General features: G+C 50.1%; 1 long non-coding RNA gene across 1 annotated transcript; it reads left to right on the top strand.

Moving 5' to 3' along the window:
- The first annotated feature begins 2,535 nt into the window (after nucleotides 1-2,535).
- Nucleotides 2,536-4,587, top strand: LOC133087847 (uncharacterized). The gene is made up of 2 exons (XR_009700454.1): nucleotides 2,536-3,295; nucleotides 3,968-4,587. It is a non-coding gene; the product is annotated as an uncharacterized LOC133087847 (long non-coding RNA).
- Nucleotides 4,588-8,602: the final 4,015 nt, after the last annotated feature.

The following is an 8,602-nucleotide window of genomic DNA, read 5'->3' as shown; positions in this document are numbered from 1 at the left end:
AGCACAATGTCACCCTGAGGAGATGGGGGTGATCTCGGGCTTTCTGTGATGGGAACAGCAGGAATCCTTGAGTCTGAGCAGTGCCAGGACTTGGTTCCCCTCCTTCACTCCTTCTGCCCTCCTCTCTTTCTCAACCTCCCAGAGGACGGAGACTGCTTCCCCAAATTCTACTGGGGCCACCTCCTTCTGGTCCCATCACTAAGATAGACAAAAGGGAACTAGCTTTTATTGAGCTCCAACTGCATGCCCTGTCCTGGGCTTGGCACTGCAGTCATGAAATGAAATGAAAAAGGACATATTTTCCTCCCTGAGGGGAAAAGGAGAATTACTAGATTAAAGGAAAGCCATCAACAGAGCTGTAAGCAAAGGTGGCGGGGCGGGGCGGGGGGTGGGGGTAGGCATAGGAGCTGAGGCTGAGACAGTTTTCAGTCTTTCCACAAACTTTTTATTCCCTTAACTTTCACAAAAAGGGAAGCCAGCCAGAAAGGATTCTCCCCATTTTAGTGATAAGAAGTTTGAGGCCCCAGTAAGGGCGTAGCCAGGACAGAAACACCTATCTCGTGCTTCTGTGCTCGCTGCCCTTTCTTCGAGGCCAGGTTGGGATCAGGATGGAGGAGGAAGTGGTGGAGGTGATGAGGTACCAGAGGGAGAAGAAAACTGAGGGATAGGGGACCCCCAAAGGGAACCCTGGAACACCTGATGATGCTGGCTAACTTTCCATGTGGTGTCCTGGAGAGGACTTCTATTACTGCCACTACTTCTAATAGTAATAACAGTTACTATTTACTGTTTACCTTGTGCCAAATACATAAATATTGTGGAAGGGATTAATGTACAAAATGCTTTAGAAGCATGATCTCTTTTAACCTTCAGAAGAACCAATAAGATAAATACTTTTGTTTCTATTTTTCAGACAAGGAGATTAAGGTTCGGAGAGGTTGGGGACTTTCCTGAGACCTCATAATGGGTGGCAGGGGCCACACTCATAACCACTGTGCAGTACGGCCAAGGTGGGACACAAATGCTGCCCCATTTTTTTTTATTCCTCAACACCTTTGGCATCATCCAGCCCCAGAACGCTGGTCCCTGAAAAAGGAAGGCCTCTGTTCTGCATCCTCTTAAATTCTCAGGCTTAAAACCATTTTTACTCCCCACCACCATCACCAACCCCCCACAGGCCTAGGCCTCAGGGGTGGGGAGATGTCTGCAGACAAGGCAAAGTGACCACATCCTGGGCAGATCCCCTGACAAGGTAGGTCACTATCTCTCCCCATGCCTGTGATTCCCACTCTTTGACTGGGCCCAGAGCTTGGTGTGAGGTAGGGTTTTCACCCAGACAATTCTCTACCAGGGGAACTAGAGAGAGGAAGTGGGTCTTAAGTAGGGTAGGGAGAGTGGGTGGGTGAGCACTGTGGGTGCAAAGGGACAGTTTGGGAGGCCCTGGGGACTTTCCCCTATGCCTGAACTCCTCCCCCAGACAGGGCAGCCAAGTGCCCCAACACCCCACAGGCTGTGAGCCTCTGGCTGGGTTTCTGACTCTTCCCATCCATGTCCTATTTCTCTCCCACCCTCTGCAGTGTACCCCCTCTCCCTTCATCTTAGAATTTGTTTACTACCCATTGCTCCCCTCACCCATCCTTCCCTCCCAACTTCGGGTGAGACAAGGTGGGCCTGGGGGGGCGCACACCAACAGGCTTTACCCCAGCACAGCTGGACTCAGAAATGAGACACCCCCCCTACACCCCCCCCCCCAATGGAGACTCCATGAAGAACCCTGGTTGAAATGTGAGCCCTGAGCTTCTCTTGTTGCAATTTCTCTTCCTTTTCTGTTTCCTGGCCTCTACAGGGCGCTAGGCATCTTGAAACCCTCCTTTTTTAGGCTTCTTCCCCTTCAGCCCCTAGGGCCGACCCCTTTTTATTTGACTTGGCTAGGGCAGCGGTGAGAGGCAGCTTAGTAGAAGGGAAGCGAGCCCCTTACAGCAGTGCCTCTAGTGAGACTTTCTGGGGGTCTCCGGAAGCACAAGTGCCAAGAGTCTTTTTGTTTGTTTAACAAGGAAAACAATGGAGAGATGTGATTGTCTTCAAGCATCCCCCAGCAAAGTTCCTCGTCTGTCTCCAAAGTAAAAATACACACCATGGCTGTAACGTGAAATACGCATCCTTGACACCTTGAGACAAAATAGACTGCAAACACACTTGGGCGTCCAAAGATAAGATCGCCCAGAATACAAATACCTGCTACCACACGGGGACAGAAAGTGATCACGCACGCTAACCCCCTGTTGCACCCACGTTTCTACACATAGCGTAAGGACGAGGCTCGGAGGTGACAGCCCCGGCAGGGGTTAACCCCGCCCTCCCCTCCTCCTTTCCTCTCTGCCTCTCCTCCTCCCTCCGCGCCGGCGTCACTGGTTTTCTTGTCGCCGGGCCGCCCCTCCCCGCCGGCCTCTGACGTGGCCCGCGGCGCGTCACTACCCGGCCGACCGGAAGCGCTGCCCTTATATGGGCGCAGACTCCGGCGGAGTCTACGGGGGCGGGAGGCAGGGCGACAACTACCCGCTGTTCCTGGCCAGGCTCTCAACTTCCAAAAGATTCCCAGGCCCGGGCAAAGGTGAGCCAGTTTGGAGATAAGAACGTGGCTTTCCCATCTCCTCCAGAGAGCTGGAGAGCCCAGGTGGGCAGCCTTCCAAGACATTCTCTCCGGGCATCCTCCCTCTTTGTGTTTCTCTTGAAATGTTCAGAGCTAGATTGAAATGCAGATGACAATTGGCCTTTAATAGATTCACTCGAATGGTCCCGTAATGCTCTGGATCCCTAATGTCCAAGGCCAGAAGGCTGTGATGCAGAGGCCAGTGTGGAGTAGTGGAAAGGACAGCCTTGCCTCTGCTGGGCAACCTTAAACAAGCCCTTTAGTCTCTTCCAGCCTCATTTACCTTATCCGTGAAGTGTAGAAGATTCTTGCCTGATGGAGTGGTTGCGAGGATCAGATGGGTGTTCAACTTGTTTGTGTAAAGCCGCTTTGTAAGCTGTGAAGTGCTGTGCAAAATTACGGTGGTCACTTTGTACCCTGGAGGAGCCTTGTTCAGGTCCCTTTCTGAGGAAGGGAGCAGCAGAGGCCCAGATGCTGACTTGGCTTCCAGAACGTGTCTCTGGGGCCTTGCCCAATCACTCTGGGAATGCCCTTGGCCCTGTGGAAAAGCTTAAGCTGTGTACACAAAGTCATCTGATGTCTGCCGTCTGTGCTTCCAAGGCTGCGATGGGCTGTTTCGGGCCCCTGCTAATTAATACGCAAGTGGTGAGTATGCTTGAGATGGCCTTTCCAGTTAAACCAGGGAAGGAAACCAGAATTGCCAAAAGACAGCGGGTGAGCAGTTGTGTGAATGCCTCATACAGTACTGGACTATCTTCTGCCCCTGCTAATAAGACCTCCAAATCCAGCTCAGAACTCCCAGCCCCAAAAAGCTATTTCATACGGGACACCAGCTAACTGCTGGTGCCTCCATTCCAACCCTCTTCACTAATTTTGGACTGTGTTTTCTCAGTGCTCATCTGCCCACATTTCTCTGTCTGATGGCAGCTTTGCATGTGTGTCCTCTGTGTGCATGCTTCTTCCTCATCCCCAACTTGGAGTTTCCTGAGGGCAGGAACAACTTCTCTCAAACTAGACTGAAGAGCCTCCACCCTCCACGCTTGAGGACGGGCACCAAGTCTCCTTCCTTTGATCACTATAAAACAAGGAGGACAAACGGTGTTCAGATCCTGGGGTCAAGTGATTGATTTATGACCCATATATAAATGGCAGTGAGGCATGGGAGGGTCAGACAAGGCGAATCTCTGCAGTATTCACCTCCCCCTCTTTCTCCGCTTCCTGTCTCAGTGATCCCCACAGAATCCACTCCCTGCCAGGGAGAACTGTGCTGAGTTGTTGAGAAGTGTGCCCTGGCAATCTTCTTCCACTTTTTTCTAGTAGAGGGTACCTGCCTCCACTAAAGCTCAAGACAAGTCTGAAGATGAAATCCCACTGCTGGTACCAGTGAAGGAAACTCCAGCTGCAGGAAGCATAGAGACACAAAAAGATGCCACAGGAAAGAAGTCTCCAAAGAAGAGTCCTGGTACACACCTCATGGGAAGAAGAGAAAGGCCTCCCCAGCTTTGGAGACCCCAACAGATGCGGAGCCCAAGACCCCAGGTAAAGGCCCAGGGAAGAAGTCAAGAATCAGAGAAGAGTTGGAGAAAGAAAGAACCTCTTCGCTGGGGAAAAAAGACCCAAGACAGACTCCTAAAAAGCCTGAGGCCAAGTTCTTCACTACTGCTAGTAAATCTGAGAAAAAAGCTCCCCGTACCCCCAAAGAGTGGCCCCCAAAACTCAAAGTACCCCAGTCAACCTAAAATCAGAGACTCAACCAGCAGGAAACTCATCAGAGCTATCCAAAGAGCTTGTAAAAAATACCTGGGTCCTGACCCCCGTTGTAACTACTGAGTGAGGCCTAGACTTAAATATTTTTTAAAACCTCCACAAGTAATTCTGATGCATGTTCATGGGTGTAAGAACCAGTAGTGTGAAGTAAATCCATTTATTTCATTGCTCTTCTGTGTATTTACTAATGCAATAGAGGGAAAATACAGTTTCTTCTAATCTACTTTTTTTTTTTTTAATTAGATGTATGGGGTTTTTTGTGTTTTTTTAAATTAATTAATTTATTTATTTTGGCTGCATTGGGTCTTCATTGCTGCACGTGGGCTTTCTCTAGTTGCGGCGAGCAGGGGCTACTCTTCGTTGCAGTGCACGGGCTTCTCATTGTGGTGGCTTCTCTTGTTGCAGAGCACAGGCTCTAGACACGTGGGCTTCAGTAGTTGTGGCACGTGGGCTCAGTAGTTGTGGCTCACGGGCTCTAGAGTGCAGGCTCAGCAGCTGTGGCGCACGTGCTTAGCTGCTCTGTGGCATATGGGATCTTCCCGGACCAGGGCTCGAACCCATGTCCCCTGCATTGGCAGGCAGATTCTTAACCACTGCGCTACCAGGGAAGGTACCCTGCTAGGAGGCAGGTACCCTCCTTTTGGAGGTGGTTGTTCTCATTAAAGGTAAGGCACTTGAGGGTGATACCTAAGGCCATGTTCCCAATTGGTAAACTGTCAGCTGAGGTCCACTGCTCCTTAGGTGCTGGCTAAGATTGGTTCAAAGCTTCATTCTAAGAACTATGGGAAATCCGATGCCCCTCCTCAAAATATTCCAGATTCCTCTGGGAGTGGGGATGTCTCTAGCTTTGAGCTCCTATTTTCCTTAAGTCAAATCTGTTTAGGAATCATCTTGCCAATCTATAACTGCTCTTGCTATGTGAGCGGTGGATTTCAGCCCTTTTCCTTTCAGATTCTTCCTGTTTTCTTTTGCAGAGTAAGTCAGCTCTTTCTAACCCCTACCCACACTTCTGTGCCTCTCTACAAATTCAGTGAGATGGGCCCAAAGCTTCTGTGTGTTTAAGTTCTTAAGCAGAGTCCCTCCTCCTAAGCCAGACCAGGCTGGAGTGGGGTGGTTGGTGGTTTTCCTGGACTTACATACGTTTTTAAATAGGGATGCTTACTTACAATAGATTCTTCTTTAAATTCAAAACCTGGGGGGCAGGGAATTGTTCTCTTTCTAGGAGCTTACCCATCCCCACTACGATCATCATTCATTCTGCTCAAATTTGGGGGCTCAACCTTCTCAAAGCCCTCTTAGACATATCTCATAATATTCCTCTCTCCACTCCCCTCAGGAGCTTTCACCATGGGACCCACTTGCATCCACACATGTCTAATGCTAGAGAAAAGCAGCTGAAAATAACTGGGGCCACCTGACTCTTTGACTCAGTAGGACTCAACCCCTGACCTCAAGGGAGTTTCCTGAGCCAAGAGGAAAGGAAGGAAGCCCTGAGCTGAGCATAGAAGGAAATATGGAAAGGATGTTGATTATTATTTTCCCAGCCACTATCCTGACCTGATTACTCCCATTGTCATTATGGGCTCTCATTAAATTTCAACTGAGGATGATACTAAATGCCACTGAGAATAACTTCAGATTCCTCAGCTCCGATATTACAACATAGGGATTCACACAGATTAAGGAAGAGACGGGGTGGGTCTCCTGGCCCACACTCTCTTGTTATAGATAAGCAGAGTGTGGCTCAGGGAGGTGACTCCCAATCTGGCCACCAGGCTCCCTCCTCTGAACCACAGGGATCAAATGCTCAGCCTCCCCTGGCTCTGAGCCATGGTGCAGCTGAGAAATACCTGGGGCCCAGAGCCAGGAGGCCAGAGGGGGAAGCTGCAGTACCTCTTTAGATTCTTCCTTATGTCCCTTTTTCTTGAGTCTGTCTTTCTCCACACATTAGCCCCCTACCCAGGGGGGTTTCTGGCTATCACAGCTGTGATGCCAGCTTCCTGCCTGCCCCAGACACCCAGCCCCAGGAGGCCCAGCCCCATTCAGGCTCTGCCAAAACAACATCTGGGGCAGCTCCAACAGTCTCAGGGCCTCTTCTCTTGTTTTCTGTCTGGAGATGAAGGGGGTTTATCCTGGGCCCCTGGGAGTGAGGATGAGGAGTGTTTGCAATGTGTCTGTCCTCTAAGTTTGGGAAAGAGGCAATAAATTCAGCTTCAGATCTGCTGCTGTCCCCAAGTCCATGTGTTCCCCCGTGGAGTTTCCGGCACTTTCAGTCACACCTTCGAGTACTATTGGAGAAGGCCCAGAGGGTGAAGGTGTGGGAGGTCACATTCCTGGGGGGCCCTCCAGGATAATAGACTTTTAACAGATAGTCTCCATCCTTTTGCTCCTATGATACACCTAGGGAGTCACAGAAACAAAAACACATTGCTGGGGACCTTTCCAGCCAAATACTGGTCTAGCCATCTGTCCACATGTCTCCTCTCCCCCAGCTCCCACCTTATTCACTCTCTCTCTCATACACCCTCAGCCATCCTGCCTTCCTTTGCTCTGCCCTCACCACAGGCCCATGCTGGTAAAGGAGGGAAGGAAACCGGAGCATTCCTCTAGTGGGTCAGTAGGGCACAGCAGCTGAGAAGCAACCCTCAAGGGAACAGCTATCTTTGGGGAGCAGATCTCCCCCCTAGATAGGAACTGACATACTGTCAGCATATGTCACAAGTTTGATGAATTAATAACACTTTCCAGCACTCCCTCCCAGCAGAAGGAGAGTGAACCTTTATGAGCCAATGTGGTGCAGGATGATGTAAGGGGATGAAGAGGTGACTTTGGGGAGCATGAAGCAGGCCCTTAGAGCCTAATTCCAGGAACCTGGAGGCCTCAACCTTCCAAGCCACACAGGTCACCTGTGGTCCCCTGGCTGACCCCTGAGAGCAAAAGTGGCAGTTCCTGCCCTGTCCAACACACGGTGTCTCATGTCTTCGTGGCTCTTTGCCCTGAGACCCTGGATTCAGTTGTCTCCCAAGGCCCAGTCAGGGCTAAGTCCTCACTCCTTCTCCTCATGCTGGTCGCCGTCCAAAGCACAAACACTCTTATCCCCACCCTCTGTGTAAGTGCTCTCTGCTGATCCAACTCCCGCCACCTCCCTTTCAAACCCTCTTGTGTCCAGCAAAGTCCCTTGTAGCCTCAACCCCATCCAAGCATTTTCTGTGCCTCCTGACCCTAACTGAAACGGGGCCGTCTCAAAGGGAGCTTGTTCCTCTGTCACACCCCACACCCCTCAGGCTCACGTGGTGGGGCAGCATCTTCCGTGCTCTGCATTACCTCTTCTGACCGTCACTCCACATCACCTTCTCTGAAGTTCAGTTTGTCCTGCTGTACCATCGTCTGTGACCCTCCTGGTCACTCTTTCTCACTGACCCCAGGTCTTGCCCCTGCAGGGCTCACAGTCTTTCTCTCTGTCCCAAACTCCTGCCTCCACCTGAGGAAACATCAACATGTGTGTGAGCAGCTGAATTCATTCTGCCTCCTGGGCTTTCAGGCTCCTACTCCACCTGACTGTATCCTGCCCTCAGCTGCTGGCACCAAGGGTACTCAATAAATAGTCCCTGAGTAAGTGAATAAATGAATGAGGGAGTGAATGAAGCATGTGTCACAAGACGGGATGTGGAAAAATGGAAAGGGCACTAGATGGGGTGGGAGATGGAGGTTCTAGTCCTAATCCTGCCACTAAACAGCTGTGTGATTTTGGGCATCTTTTCCCATCTCACGGCCTCCTTTTCTTCATCTGCAAAATTAAAAATTTTGTGTAGATGATTTCTGAAAACCCTGCTTCTGACTGTTGGCAATACCAAGCTGTGGTTTACTTATATTTATCTATAATATTTAGGCTTTGCGCTAAGCTCTTTCTATATATTACTACTTATCTACCCAATAAGTCTGTGAAGAACATATTGTCCTCATTACAAAGATGAGAAAAATTGAGGATAAGAGAGATTAAAGATTTGCCTTGTCATAGATAGTAGGTGGCAGATTCAGGATTAGAATCCAGGTTGGTCAACAAAAGCAAGTACTGAATGTATCTCAAGATGAAAGAAACCTCCTCTCTAGAGGGACTGCTGTTTGCTCTTCTAAACTAGGCCTCCGAGGGAGATTTCCCTGGCAGTACAGTGGTTAAGACTCTGC

The sequence above is a fragment of the Eubalaena glacialis genome, chromosome 3, assembly GCF_028564815.1.
Source record: "Eubalaena glacialis isolate mEubGla1 chromosome 3, mEubGla1.1.hap2.+ XY, whole genome shotgun sequence".
Lineage (NCBI taxonomy): Eukaryota > Metazoa > Chordata > Mammalia > Artiodactyla > Balaenidae > Eubalaena > Eubalaena glacialis.
This window is presented reverse-complemented; position numbering and strand designations above follow the sequence as displayed.